This window comes from Sander vitreus, chromosome 20 (genome assembly GCF_031162955.1).
Source record: "Sander vitreus isolate 19-12246 chromosome 20, sanVit1, whole genome shotgun sequence".
Taxonomy (NCBI): Eukaryota; Metazoa; Chordata; class Actinopteri; order Perciformes; family Percidae; genus Sander; species Sander vitreus.
Window position 1 is genome coordinate 21,159,084 of NC_135874.1, and position 16,593 is coordinate 21,175,676.

Consider the following 16,593-nt stretch of genomic DNA (forward strand, 5'->3'; position numbering starts at 1 on the left):
TCGATCCTGCCGGTAGCTAGCTTGCCCTGCTAGCTGATAGCCGTTAGCTGCTAGCTGCCGTCCGGTGAGTGTGTACAGCCAGATAGCCGTTAGCCGTTAGCTGCTAGCTGCCGTCCGGTGAGTGTATTCAGCCAGGCTTCTGTGATAATCATCTCAATAAAAACCCGGTCTGGTGGATGTCCTGCATAGGACAGATCATACCTTCGCAGCGAAAGGTTTAGATTATTTCCCCCTCAAAATAGGTAATTGAGCACTGTAGTGGTTATGACCATATCAGTGACTATGTAACTACATGGAAACGGGATAAACGATGTCTGTGGCTTGCACAGTAATAGCGTTACTGAAGTACTCGCGTAGCTATAGCGATCAAGATTAACGTAAAAATTGGCCGGAATTCTCCTTTATGGCATTTTATTACCGCCTATTATATAGAATATAATTTTAAAAAACAATTATTGGAGACTGAGTACAAGCGGGATAGATTGGTCTGACATTTTATTCAGTCAGAATTTGATCTAATGGGATGTAAATGTTAGTGTGGCTTCCTAACTGGGAAAGCTGCTGGAAACTGTTCACTGCAGCTTTCAATCATTTCCTCCTGCTGCAGCCAGCCACCTGATAAGAAAAAAAAAACCTGTCTGTAAAAAAACAAAAGTGTATTCAAAGCGGATAGGTCGTTTCTTGCTGATCCACTTAGTAAGTTCTATCTGCGTCAATACTGACCTAGTCTATATCCATGACGTTCCACTTCTGGGATTGCTCCGTTGCCGCCGAAAGATCGGTGCATCCCTGGTTACAGCCTATATCATTTTGCTTCAGATTACATATTCGGTACAGTGTTCAAACAGATTATATTCAAATTGTGCAAAGGTAATCTATAGCCAATTTCTCATATGAACTTCAGACAATGTCCGGAGAATCAGGTGCAGACATTGTCCGAAGTAGCCCTTTCACATAACGTAGCACACAACAGGAGTTTGTGTCAGATGCGTTCTCACTTACTGGAAATACTCCGTTTGGTTTAGGCGAGGGGTGGCACCTTGGTAGAGCGCGCAGGATTCAGGATATGACACAGATTATACCGCTGTCACGTAGCCAGTTCATAATTTGGTCATAAACAATCGAGTCTCTTGCCGAATCTCGTCGTCTTTCCAGTTAGACATTGTTGTTGGCGTCTTCGTGTAAATTACCTTTTTTCCCTTCACCCTCGGGTGTTAGTATTCTTACATTTTCGTGCCAGCCACATGATAGGAACGTCATCAACACGCCTTCTCACTCACTGTGAATTCTCAGGACAATGACCTGTTCTATTCACACATGGGCTCAACTGGACATAACACAGACTTTGTACTAGTGAGCTGGCAGAGTAAAGTCCGTTTAATGTTTCGTCTAACTGATTAGGACATTTTTGTTCTCACATTGCAGCGCATATGAAGTATATAAATATAAATATATAAAGTTTCAGTGGATGACAGATTTGACTTTCATCAGTAATGACAGATTCACAATATTAAGAAATTCTGGGTTTTGGTTAAACCTAAAATTGGCCACCTGGCAATGGGCAAGTTTATCGACATTTAAATTGCTGACAAAAAGTTTTGTCTTGACAAAATAACACATTGGTTTTACCAGTCCAGCAGCCAGTCTGTCAGTCTCACCACCATCCAGTCGTGTCTGAATTGTTTAGCCAGCCAGTCAATCACAAACTGAGCTATTCAATTAGTGGACCTGCTAAGTCATTTGCTAAGACGATCACTCAGCCAAACAGTTTTGCCTCAGATAGTCAACCGACCAGACAGTCAGTCAATTACACACTGAAGCACATGGCTGCCGTCTGTAAGTATGTGTGTGTGTGTAGTGATGCTTTAGATACCCCGCTTAATTTAGCATGCCTGACAAACTCCATGCTTTACCAACTGCAAAGCCTTGCTTTCACTCTAAATATATTCACACACACGTGCCTTAGACTAGTATTTTGTGTGTGAGGAAAGGAAGACTAACAATAATGCACCAGCCAGTTTAAAAATGAACTGACTAGCTGATTAAATGTACATGCAGTCTCTTTTCTTTTTTATGCATGCACATGATGCACACACTAATTTAGAATATATGGTGTTGATAAAATTGCAGTTATAAAATTGTGGCTTTAAAACTATTCAGCATGTAGACGGCAATGCAGGATGACCACTCAGACACAATCATGGCTGATTAGTAATTACATTCACCTGGTGTGCCAGGTGTAAACCACTACCTGATTAAATTACTAGAAAAAAACAACCAGTTTCTGAGGCCTGAGGAGCAGTATTAAAGACCAGCAAGTTCAGATTAGTTCAGGCAATCCAATATATGGGGCTCAAATTGTCCTTCTGTTATTCAAAAACGGTTACGGTCAGTATCTTTCCCCTCTATTGTGATTGGAATGGTACAGTTTGTGTCACTATAGTTAATGTTACACTGGCAAGCACTAACTGGCACACTATAACAGGCCTGAACTGAATTCAAGGCAACAGATACTGTTTCAGTAGCGTTTCCTCTCTGAAACCATTGTTTTAGAGGGTGATTATGGATTTTACAGCCGAATAAAAATGTGAAAAGTGTCTGCTCATTAGTAAAATATCAGGTAAACGTTGTTTGTTCAGGTTAACCTCATTAATAAATACAAACAACATGAAAAATTTTGCCTAGAAGGAAAAATGTGATTTATTCTTAAGGATTTATTTTTTAAGGAGAAACTTGCTTTTGAGATTTGTGTGAATTACAAAATCTGAAACTTGAAATCAATAATGCCCAGAAATAATACCTTTTAATAATTTGAGACCATTTCAATATTCAGTTCAATTTTATTTATACGTTATTTCAGGACACTTTACAGAGAGTAGGTCTAGACGACACTATAATTTACAGAAACATAACAATTTCCCCAAGAGCATGCATTTGGCAGCGGCGAAGAAATACTTTCTTTTAACAGGCAGTAACCTTGAACAGCCTTGCTCTATTACCCCCTTATTGGGCAGTTTAGTTGGTGAGGGCTAGCTGGTAACTTTTTAAGTCGTTAACATCTATATTAAGGACCAGAAGAAACTGCAACAAATAGTCAAAACAGCCAGTAAGATCATTGATCGTTGATCAGGTATCTGTAGCTCAGTTGTACAATGACCTTAGTTTAAAAAAGACAGAACAAAATTCTAAATTCAACCCACCCTCTTCATCAGAATTCCTTAAGAAGGTCAAGTGGCAGACTCCTGCAAAGGACAATTAAGACTACAAGGTACAGGAATTCTTTTGCGACTACAGCAATTAGACTGCACACCAATAGATGTAAAAACTCTTAGGCATTTTAAACTATGAGCATACTGTATATATCAGCACTCAACTATTTTATTTATTCATACATGCTTGTCATGTGTCTTCAATGTTCTTACTGCTTTGTCTGTCTTGTCCTCGTTTTTCTTTCTTTTAATGTTTTGTATTCATGTTTTAATGTTATGCAGTAGGCTGTATAACAATGGAGCATGGTGGAGTAATGGTGACCACATGAATTTCCTACTTGTGGATAATAAAGTTTACCTTGACCTTGAGATTACAGTATCATCAGCATAAAATGGTACAATGCATTTGAGTTATCACAAAAGTTTTAGTGTTGTATTGTTTTCTGAACCCTGATTGATGGTGACATTAGATACAATGTATGTAGAACATAGGAAGAGGGAGAAGACACTGGAGGCTGGGTTAACCCTCTGAGGTCTAAGGGCATTTTTAGGCATCTTGAATTCTTCTTTTAAGGGTATATGCAAATAAACTGATTCCCTTGTTTTTCATATCAAAATGTTCTCAGTTTTCTGTATAGTGATGCCCAAAATAGTTCCAGAGCAATGTATAAAGAGATAATTTAGCCCTAAAGCGGACATATCTTTTTGTAATATCATTTTTTGAGTAGGAGTGTTGTCAAACATCGCTTGGACTCACCAGTGCGTCTTTTGTCCTCCTTAAGGTTAGGGGTATCAACCTCCCTTTACGTCACCCCACCTTCTACTTTGTATTCCCTGCCACTCTACCCTCTGTGCCATCTATTCAAGCAGTGATGCCTTAAAGATAACCAAAAAATGAATGTTGCCCTTTACTTCATACATCTGAACTGAGGAGGCGAACTGGCCAAGGTGTTTGAGACAGAGAGAAAGATAAGATACAAAGTAGAAAAGGGCCACTTTAAGATGCTGTTATACCAGCAATCTGTGACCTACATGCTGACATTCAACCAGACTGTACACACACACACACACACACACACACACACAGTGAGCTGAAAAGAGCAATGTGAAACAGAAAGGTGGGCCAGTAATTGTTTGACCTTTTATGTTGGCAGTCGGGTTAAAACGGTGGACAAAGACAAGCTTACCCTGACTGGGGAGAAGTTAAGCCTGACACTCTATGCAGGCTTAGTGGCAGCAACCCAAAGTCCCTTGTGTGTGTTTGAGTGTTTGCCTGCACTCAAAGAGTCACAGAGCTGCAGTGTTTTTAGAAGCTTTGCGGTTTGCTTTTCATATATATTGCATTTAATTTACTTAAAGTATATGCAGAATGGAGTTTTTTCACCTTTCAATATTTAAAGCATTACTTAAAAGTAAGACGTGTCAATAGTTGTAGATTTACAAAATGATTGTCTGAGAATTAAACTGATTTGTGCTTTTATTTGTGGCTGTGATGCTCTGCAACTGTTATTTTCTTTAAATAAATGATCTATTTAACATATGGAATGTATGAACATGATTCTCCGTGTGTGTCAGTTATTGCCTATATCAAGTACTGCACAATATAATTACACAGGACATGTAAACCAGCTAATAAACAATTATTGACTTCTCTTTCACTTAAAGTGCCCATATTATGAAAAAAAAACACTTTTTCTGGGATTTGGGGTGTTATTTTGTGTCTCTGGTGCTTCCACACGCATACAAACTTTGAAAAAAATCCATCCATGCTGTTTTGAGTGAGATACGGTTTCTGAATGTGTCCTGCCTTCAGTTAGCGTTAGCATGCTACCTCATTCTCAATAGCAAAGCACTGCTACAACACACACAAGTTCACCATAGTCTACAAAAGAACTACTTACATGTGCACCCTCATTTAGAAGTCTCCCAGCTAATCCTGCCGTGTAACTGACCGAAGTTGGAGAAACAGCCTTTCTTTTACTGTCTATGGAGCTAGCTAGCTGACATGATCTACATCTGAGCTACTGTGCATGTGCGAGTGCAATCAAAGATAGTACAGAAGAAGAAGAAAAGAGGTCTCACTCTGTAGCTAAAACAGAGACCAGGTGAAAAGAGGATCTGCAGCAGTGAGAGAGAGCTGTGCAGTACAACAAAAATATGGTGTTTTTTGAAAATTAAACCATGTAAACCTATTCTGGTACAACCTTAAAATACAATTATGAACCTGAAAATGAGCACAATATGGGCACTTTAAAAGAAGTCACATTGTAAGGAGTCACACTGTTCAATGTGAAAATGACACTGAATTTGAGAAAACAATTTCAGTTCAAGATAACTGTATTTATCCTGAGGGGAATTGCTGTGCAGCTGTTGCAAAACAAAGTTGGAAGAGTGCAGATACAAAGAGTGCACATAAAGACTAAGATAACAGTAGGCGCAAAATATTAAAAAAAAACTAGATAACAATAAAGTTAAAGGTGTGATCCAAATATATACAATATATTTCATGCCAAAACAGGTTACTAGTATGGATGGAACCATCTCAGGTCCCCATGTCTCAGCTGTCCATCTCCTGACCTGAGATGGAAACGTTGTAGAGTCTGATGGCCACAGGAAGGAAGGACTTACTGTGGTGTTGCGTGGTGCTTTTTGGTGGCATCAGTCTGTTGCTGAAGGTGTTCTTGTGTGTGACCAATACATGGTGGACAGGGTAAAGGCCAATTTATTTTTCTGCATTAAATCGATGCCGTGGGTACGTACATAGGTACGTGGAGATACCAACCCCATGCCGTAGCCTAATGTGCACCTTTAAAAAAAATGTACGCTCATTTCCGGGTTCTCCTTCTCCCTAAACAACATGAAATCAAGGAGAGGGTTAACTTTTCCTTCTACAGCTTTCCGACCGTGTTCAGAAAGCACAAGGGAGATACTTTGTTTCTCTCACTATGCCTCTAGAGACGGTACTCACTCCAAAGCTAATCCCCATCACTCTCACTCGCTCTACACACACTCCCCATGCGCACACACATGCCGGACCTGAGATTGACGCACACACCAACGTACAGGTATAAACTTCAGGCCACTTGCGTAGGCTACAGCAAAAGCTCTGTGTGGAGCCTCCGCGGGCACATAAATCCTAGTCTCGCATTGCCAGACCTTCCTCTACAGCGCTGCAAAGGAGGGTCTGGCTAATACATAGCATTCATGGGAGAAAAAACGTGCTCTGGTTTATTGGCATGTCTTTAAACCAATCACAATACGTCTTGGGCCGTGCTTAGTGCTGCACGGAGCCCCGGTGCTGCTGCAAAATAGCCCCCGGGAAAGAACTTGTTTTTCGTGGAACATGTTTATGTTCAAAAGTTGATTTAGTTGTGCAACAGAAAACTCAGATTGGACAGATAGTCTAGCTAGCTAGCTATGCTTCAAATTTCTGTTTTCTGTTTCAAATTCCAACACGAAGAAAGCGTAAGGTAACGGACATCCGGCCAAAAAGAAGGACATACACAGCCTCTGTGTTCTTAGCCTACTCAGCTTGTTGTCCAGATGTACTCCCAGGTACTTGTAGTCCTGTAATGTTTACAAACATCCCATCAAAGTCCCTTTAGTAGGAGATCTCCAAAGTCAAAAATGAACTTTGAAACTTTTGAGCCAACATAAAGGAGAAAGTGCTCAGACAAAATGAAACATTTAACATCTAGAATTTAATGACATTAATATTTATTATTATTATTATTATTATTATTATTATTTATTTTGAATCTTAGAATCCTGTGAATTGTTTCTTACCATGATTATTCAAGCTTTTTTATTTTTAAATTTAAACAAAACAGTAACACTATTTGAAGACTTCAGAACAAATCTATTAAGTGGACATCGAGCAAAGATAAGATTTTTTTTTGTCAAACTACTATTTCTGTGGTGAAGAATTAACCTTGAAGCTCCACCTGTCTTGAGTTTTAAACACATTTAAATTAGGTTTGAACCCACCTGTTAAGGGGCAGTACTAGATATTCAGAAAAGATGAGCTGGGATTGCCTCCATACTGCTGTGATCGTTCCCCAGCTTGTCAAATATCCACGCTTTGCCATGGCCCTCGGCGTCAGATACCAACGCACAAGGCACTCAGATGCACTAACATGCACACAGCTGGCTATCAAAACAAAGAACAGAGAAGCTTGGATTACAACACACGCAGAGGGAGGGTAACTTCATTCTCTGCTTAGTACACCCATACTCCACTATATCTTTACACAGCAAATACTTGTTCACTGCTACAATGTTCAGAATATTGAGTACCGTCCCTTCAATGATTTGCACGTAAATTACGTATAAACAGTTAGCCATGTAAATAAATGTTTTATGATGCTGTAAACATGTGTTTAAAGAGCCAGCATGAACATTACCAAGACCCTTGAACTGGCACAAATGCTATAAATAAAATAAAGGTTGCACTGTGCCTTCAGTGCAATGACAAGTCAAAATGTCTGCCATGAAAAACGTCTTTGCAGCATGTGTGCAGAAAAAGGCTGTGTACTGTGTTTGGTGATCATTGTTCTTAAATACAGCTGTCTAGCACTGGGATGTCGGCTAGATACAGGTGAAGTAAGACTGGTTCAAATGGTAAACTTCAGTTAATTACTTGACTCCATTAACCATGTTTATCACCTTCAACGTCATTATCATCAGCACCATTACTGCCAGTACTGGTCGCAGTCAATCATTGTCAACATCACCAGAGACTGAGTTCCTCTGTGTTAGCCAGGCAGCTTAACAGTCCACTTAAAACATGTGTGGGTGTGTGTGTGCTGGAGTGTGTGGGCGGGAATAGGGCTGATATTGATTCGGCTCAAGACGTGCTCACGGTCACTTGGACACATGTACACATAGCAATAAAGAATGAAAGACACTTTACAATATAGACAATATAGACAATACAGACAATACTATCAAAACAGATAAAAACTTAACAACATATAACAAGCATTACATAACGTATAACCCAGTATACAAAATATACATTCCATGTTATAAAAAGATCAATGATCACGTAGTTGATTTGCCTTCAGCCAAGTCTTTAAGGATATTTTAAAACTGCTGAGAATTGCACAATCTCTAATGCGAAGTGTAATTAAGTTCCACTTTTCTACTGCTGTAAATGAAAAAGCTGATTGACCAAATGCAGTCTTCCTAAATTGAGTGTAACAGTCACCTCTTACAGAAGCCCTGGATACCCTTAAATTATCTTTGCAAAATGACACACAATGCTTGAGTGGCAAGATTATGGGTCAATTTATACATTAGTCACATGTCTGCAAAACAGAGAAAAATGGCAAAGGTTAATAGGTTGTGTTTTTTTATGATGGTGCAGTGATGGTAGTTTCTTGGTTTTATGTCAAGAACTTGGTACATAAGGGGTACATAAGGGTTTTAGCGTAGTCCCACCTGCCTGGGACCAGCTTGTTGAACAGTAAGATAAATGTGAGAAGATCATTGAATGCAAAAACAGTTTAGCTGTGGCTATTGGTAACTGGTGTCTTATATGTCTAAAATTAGCTAAACTAGCTCTGACACAATTGGATATCTTTTTTATGTGTTTTTTAAAACTTAAGTTAGAATCAATAATTATGCCCAGATACTTGAAATGATCAACAATATGTATCACCTCTCCCATAATACAGATATCAGGCTGATGTTGTGTAAGATTCCTCTTAATAGAGAAATACATGCCCACTACTTTGCTTACATTAAGAGTAAGCCAACTGAGAGTTAACCAGTCTGATACTTTGTTTAGTACTGCAGTAAGTTTTGCTGCAGCTTGTTCTCTAGTTGTTGCATGGGTATAGATAACTGTATCGTCTGCGTACGTTTGGATGTGGACTTCTGGGCAAATCAAGGGCAGGTCATTAATATATAAACTAAATAAAATTGGTCCTAAAATAGATCCCTGAGGGACTCCAGTAGTGCATTTAGAAAAGGAGGAGCATCTATCATTAATCCTGGTGCGCTGCTTTCTAGAATCTAAGTAAGACTCTATCCATGTCAGAGAATTGGGAGAGAAATTAATCTTTGACAGTTTGGATAACAAAACATGATTCACTGTATCAAACACCTTCCTAAAATCGAGGAAAACAGCCCCAACAACCCCTCCATTGTCAAGGCTGGATTTTATTTGCTCAATAAAGTAACAAGTAGCCATTTCTGTGGCATCCTGAATCCAAACTGTATAGGGTGCAGTGGAAAATGGCCTTGATTTAAATAGGCTAGCAACTGGTCACAGACTATCCTTTCGGTTACTTTGGAGACAACAGGGAGGATACTAATAGGTCTATAGTTGGTTATATTAGTTGCATCACCAGCTTTAAAGACAGGGGTTATTAATTTCCAGGCATTGGGAAAAAAAACTTTGTTTAATGGATAGATTTACCAGATGAGCAATTAGAGTACAGAGGATGCTTTTATACTTCTTCAGAAATGCACAATCACAATCAAAAACATCTTTAGCCTTAGAGTTCTTAAACTGGCCTAAGATTTTAGTTATGGAAGATTCTGGCACTTCGGAGATGCTAAACAGTGGAAGATTATCAGTTTATGGTGTAATGACCTTCCTTCTTAAGCCAAAGCCTTGTGCCAAATTTTGAACCGAATCTATAAAATAACTATTAAACATAGAAGAAATTTGGTCTTTGTCTTTAGTTAAGGTTTCCTGTACTTGTAATTCAAACTCTTTATCTCTTTCTTTTTGGTGTTCTTCTTTAAAGCTCTATTGATGTTTTCCCAAGTTTGCCCACTGTTCCCTTTAGAATCATTTATAATGTCAATAAAAAACTTTGCTTTTGCCTTTCTCAATTAATTTACGACTTTATTATTTAACTGTTGAAAAGTTTTCCTATGATGGGCTAACCCTGACTTAATTGCAGTTTTCGGTGCATGATCCCTCTGCTTCATTAGATTCCATACTTGTTCATTAAGCCAGGGCAGATTTTTTTTTTTTTTAGAATGTGTAACACTTTTACTGAACTCACTTTTAACGCTATTAACCTTGGTCATTAAGCTCCTAGAAGCAACCTCTAAGTCCTCTGTGGACATGATCTCACTCCAAGTTAGTTGATTCAACTGGCTTTCAAATTCATTGAAAAACCTCTTTGGTATAATGTTTAAAACCTTTTTACTTTCTTGCTGGTATATGAACCTTTGTTTTGTTAGTTTCTCTGATACCAGTTTCAGATTATGATCCAATAGCCCAGTCAGAAAATTGAATGTTTTAGTTATTATTTCTGGTTTATTACTAAATATGAGATTAATCTGTGTCTGAGATGATGGGGTGATTCTGGTGGGACCTTGTATCAATTGTGTGAGGTCAAATTTACTTATTTATTATTTATGTTTTTAAGTTTGTTCCTTTTTGACTTCAGTCCAGTTCATATTTAAGTCTCCAATCAAAATCAACTCTTTGTTTCTGTCAAATTCTTTCAAAATGTTTCTCAGGTGTTCATAAAACATACTATTTGATGATGGGGGTCTATTACTGCCATACATTCAATATCCATACAGTTTAGTTCAATTTCATTGCAGTTTATACAGTCTTTAACATACTGTACATCAGTAGTCCACCTCCTCTGCCAGTAATTCAATCTTTTCTAAAGATATTATACCCTGGTACTAGGTATGCTGTGTCAGGTGATGAGTCTGTCAGCCATGATTCCGACAAACGACGAACAAAATCCAGATTTGAGTCCATAAATAGTTTTTCGAGTTGATCAGTTTTCAAAGCAACGCTTCTGATGTTTAAATGTCCCCAGAGTAACCCTTTAGGTTTTGCATGCAGGTCCCATAAAACTTTTGCGTGATTTCTTGTTTGAAAGAGCAGGAAGTGGCGTTGTTTATGAATGGGTGATTTATCACGCACTTTAGGGATTGTTGGAAGCGCTCAAATTGCATTTGCCGGAACCGACAGAATAGAGCATGGTGGATTACTTTGTTGGGGCATTTCAGTCATGAAGTGGCGCAGTTTAGAATCAACAGTGGGCCTACCTTGTCCGGTAGATGCAGTGGCGAGTTGTGGGACACCACTACACCTGGAGTTAGGCCCAGGGTTTTGGTGGACGTCGCCTGCGAGTAGGAAAGTGATAGCCGACTGATCTCCTCAGCTGTTGAAATGTTTTTTTCTCTCTCCATGGATCGAAGCCGCTTTGTCGCAGAAGTCGCTTTACTATCTTTCAGTATCATGGAGTAGGTAACGAACTGGCTGTGTGGATTGAAGGTAATAGCATGCTGTTTACTTTGTCTTTGTTGCTGTAGGTTTGTTGTCCAACAGCAACGTGGAGATATAATCAGAAGAGTAAAAATATAACTTATGACTATGGATTTCTGAATCAAAGAAGTGATAATTTCCCCTTGTTTGGCATTAATTTTAAAACAAAAACTGTGTTTGTCCATTGTCAGCTTGGGGATGGCGCAGGTAGCACCTGCCTTGCCACCATCAGCTTTGCTGTGTCCTAAACGTGCAGTGACATAAGTGACATTAGTGACATGCTTCTTGGTAGTTTGTTTACACTAGTATTTAGCACTGTCCACTTATGTAGAGATCGCCCACACACATTTTAAAACCAAGTGTTAACAGGGTAAGAGTGACAATAAACCCAGGGATATCTTTGCGAGCCTTTTTCACACTAGCAAGATTCACTAGCAAGGACCACACCATCAACCAGATATGTTTTGAACAATTTAATAACGACAGATGATTGGAATGTGAGACATAAAGTCGCTTGTAGTCATCAGTTTTTTTTTACTCTTCATTGACTGCGTTGTGGGGAGGCTTCAGTTGGGAATCCACCGTAGCACCCAGGCACGACGGACCCCCTTAGGACCCAAAGAAGAGGAGAAAGGAGAGGAACAGAAAGAGGGTGGGAGGAATGTGTTGCAGGCATCAAATTCAAAATGAGTGAATATTTGCAAAAAAAAAAATAGTTTATCAGTTTGAACATTAAATATTTTGTCTTTGTAGTGTATTAAATTGAATATAGGTTGAAAAGGATTTGCAAATCATTGTATTCTATTTTTATTTACATTTTAAACAACGTCCCAACTTCATAGGAATTGGGTTTTGTACATTAAAAGACCCAAAAACTGATCAAAAAGGTAGAAAAGTACAAACTGAACGTGTCTTTAAGGTGCTGGTCAAATCGTTGCAGAGTGACTGAGTTCACACCAAAACCTTGTAATCCACAACACAGGCAAACACAGTTGATTTTATCAGAACTGTGAGATTTTGTATCTACAAATTATAAACAGAACAAACACCATGTTCAACTTCAGTAAGTGCTTTGGTGTTTGATCTGAGGAGAATGGAGTTGGAACATCAGATAGCCTTTTATGCTTATTAGCATTTCACAGTATTTTCCTGTTTCTTTATGTCTCTCACTTGCAAAGCCTGTGCTCTCTTTCTGTTTTTCTCTGCAACCCCATCTCTTCCTTTTTCTGTTTGTCATGAAGCCTGGGGGAGACAGTGTCAACATGTTAATAGGAATGTAATCCATTTGGTAGCATTGCTATTAGTAATGCTAAGCAAACTAGCCACAGGCAGCCAGGCAAACAAGGTATGAAACAAGGGAAATCCTGCAATGGAAGAGAGAAAGAACCCTCAAAGCTAATTCTACATTAGACCTCCCTGGTGGCCCCAGCTTTGGTTGTCAGTAGCTCTCTGATTTTCCACATCTGTTTGTAAGATCACTACCAGGAGTGGTACCCCATATTATTATATTATTAGTGCTGCCAAAGCAACTATCCAGACTTAAAGACTTCAGAGAGGGAATTATAAAGAACTATGTATATGTAACCCATTTACCATTCATTTTAAGCATGTTAGCATGCTGATGTTCACATTTTGCTATATGCACAGCTGTGCCTCAGTACAGCTTCACAGAGCCACTAGCATGGCTATAGACTCTACCCAGTACTCTTCCCCAGCCTAAACTGCAAGCGTGTCAGACGTGTTTTTTACTCCCACGTCTTACACAAAAGATACACTCTCATTTGAATCTATGCAACTGTCTGCACCAGCGTTTAGTCTTTTTTTTCGACAATACACGCAAAAATGCGAGATTGATGCCCAATAAAATACTACAAGTTACTACATATTTTAGGGTTTTATCATTTTAATTATTAAACCTTTATCATAGTATCTTAATTTTCTTATCTGGCCTTGTTCTTTTTAGTGTTGTTAAAACATTGCTATGTGTGCTAGTCACTGACAGCAATCATGTTTACCATTACTTTAGCAGAATTAAGTTAAAGGGATATTTCACCGTTGGAAAGATGAATATATCTTTAAATTGGGTCACTTATGTAGTAGAAATGTGAATTTTTTTTAGAAATTGGTGGCTTCTAGGCCGAAAAAAGACAGAAAATGTGTTTTTGGCTCATGTGGATGAAAGACACCAAATCCCAGAATGCACTTGCTTCGCTGCTTTAGCATCTACTCCCAAGCCACGCCTACCGTTTACAGACAGACAGTGAGGCAGCATTCAACTCAAGTGTGTTTTATTGTCATTTAAACACAACATCAACCATATACACAAAACAACGTTTCACCGTGGCTCAAGTGGTTATACAATTAAAAATAAATAACATAAACGACATTATATAAAAACGACATACAAAACAGGTTACATTTAGTGCACACACATATGCTTCGTGAAGTTCAGCTAACACATAGCTACGAGCATATAAGTGAGTGAGTATAAACTTATATATTTGCATGGAATGTAGAATGGTCGGCATTTAACAGTTACAAACTCCACCAGCAGTTAGCAGTTAGTTGGAAACAAGCACCAGTCCGTGTTAACACAGCCCACCTCCAATAGTCTTACCCGGCGACAGAGCAGCCGGCCTGGTAGCTGGATAGCTGTTGTTCAGCAATGTTTCCACAACAACAAAAACAGAGCAGTCTCTGAACTCGCTTTGGGAGTTTCGTTGAAGTTGGATGTAGTCCAGTTTGTTGTCTAATGAGCAGACACTTTTGTTTTTGTTAACCTTTATTTTACCAGGGAACAAATCACATTGAGATTAAAATCTCTTTTATGAGCCCTGTGAGTGAGCCCTGGCCAAGAAGGCAGCACATAAAAATACACTTTACCGTACAACAAATAACGGACAGACAAGGATGGACAGCAATAATAAATAATAAATAAAAACAGAAAATCACATTTTAAAACAAGCGCAAACATGTTGATATATTTGATGTAGGCAGGACTTGAATTCAGTATGTGAAATAAAAACCTGCAGTTTTAGCTGATTTTGTAACTCAATTCCATGAAGTTGGAGCACTGTAACAAAAAGCAGTTTTTACGAACTCTGTTTTAGTTTGTGGAACATCATACATTATGTATCTACTTGATCTTAGATTATGTTCAGATCTACTAGATGTTAAGAGTGTAGTTAAATATGAAGGAGTATGTCCAGTTATTGATTTATAGACAAGGTGAACCAATGTTTGAGCCTTCTTGTGTTGAGTGAGGGCCAACCTACCATTTCATATAATACACAGTGATGGGTAGAGTACTTAGCATGGGTTATAAATCTCAGTGCTGAATGATACACAGAATCCAAAGATTTCAACAGGGATGTTGTGGAGTGTCTGTAAAACACATCTCCATAGTCTAAAATTGGCAAGAAGGTAGATTCAACCAACTTTTTCTTGACTTTCTGTGTGAAGCAGGAACTGTTTCTGAAATAAAAGCCCAACTTTAATTTCGATTTAGTGATTAACTGCTCAATATGCAATTTAAAAGACAGAAAGTCTTTCTCCAAAATAAATCCCAGGTATTTGTACGAGGGAACTAGTTCTATTGGCCTGCCCTGTAATGTGTGGAGATGAGGCAGGAAAGGTCCATGCTTACGGGTTCTGTTAAAAAACATATATTTAGTTTTCTTATCATTAAGAACTAGCTTTAATGCATGTAAATTGAGCTGAATATTTTCAAATGCTTTTTGTAGCTTTAAAATTGTCTCAGCAGGTGATTTTGCAGAAGAGTAGATAATGGTATCATCAGCATATCAGAATCAGAATCAGAAAAGCTTTATTGCCAAGTACGTTTTTAACACATACAAGGAATTTGTTTTGGTGTTGTAGGTGCATGTCACACATTCTCTAAAGTAAGTTAAACAAACAGGTTAAACAGAACAAATAATATAAGTATAAATATATGTGTGTATGTATATGTATATATATATATATATATATATATATATATATATATATACATAATACGTAATAGGCTGTACTACCTATTTTACATTAGTTAACTACATAAATTCACACAGCATTTTTATTTCCTCCATATCCAACAATTAATCACCTGTTTTCTCTGAGGTACCACTAAGCAGATGTCTGCGTTTTTTTAAATAACAATGACAGATTACGTACATATAATCACCACAATGTTTCATCACATTGCTGCTAGGTTAATACACAATGAGTTTATCATGCCTGCCTAATAAGAAATTAGTTTAATTCACAACTTCATTCCAGATTAACAGAAGGTGTGCAAGGAGACTGGATATGATTGCAAGGATCCAGGGGCTGGAGACCTGGGGGGAGGGTTAATCAGACACTATTGTTATCTTACCACACACACTCACACGCATGCTCGCATACACATACATAAGGCAATTTAGGCTACCGAGCGTAATCAGTCCAGCTCTAAAGCAATAGGACCACTCAACTGATTTTCTTCAAAGGTTTCTCAGCTGAACTCGCTGCTTTCTTTCGTGGTCTTTTTCTTCTTTGGAGCATTTTGTCACACCGTGACTTTTTCTCATGATATAGCTAATCAGATGATTGTATGTTATGAGTTCTGCAGCCAAAGCGTGGCCAAAACTGATGAGTCCATCAATCCCCACTAATTGTCTGAGTTATAGTTATAGTAGTTATAGCACTTTGAATGGTTTAATAGCTGCGTTGTTGTTACCTCGTAGCGTAGGATTGATTATTTACTCTTTGTAAGTATTGTGATTATTAAATATATATAATTAAAGAATAGCTACATAACTGAGTTAAGGAGTTACTGTATTCTTCAAAGTTATAATCCTCATGAAATCTGACCTCATTTTTTAAATATTTATGGTCAGCATTTTTTTAGCACTTACCATTCCCACACTGGATGGAAAATGCCTTCACACACACAGAAGATTCACAGGAAACAATGGATTAGGTTATGGTTATGATTATGATGTAAGTAATCCAGTGTAACTTTTTTATTATTTTATCTAATTGATATCGGCCTTTACTGTTCTCCAGCCAAATAATTATACTTGCATTTTAAGCTACTGTCAATGCAAACCCAACATTTCCTGCTGCTGCTAGTTCACATTAAAAGTATACAAC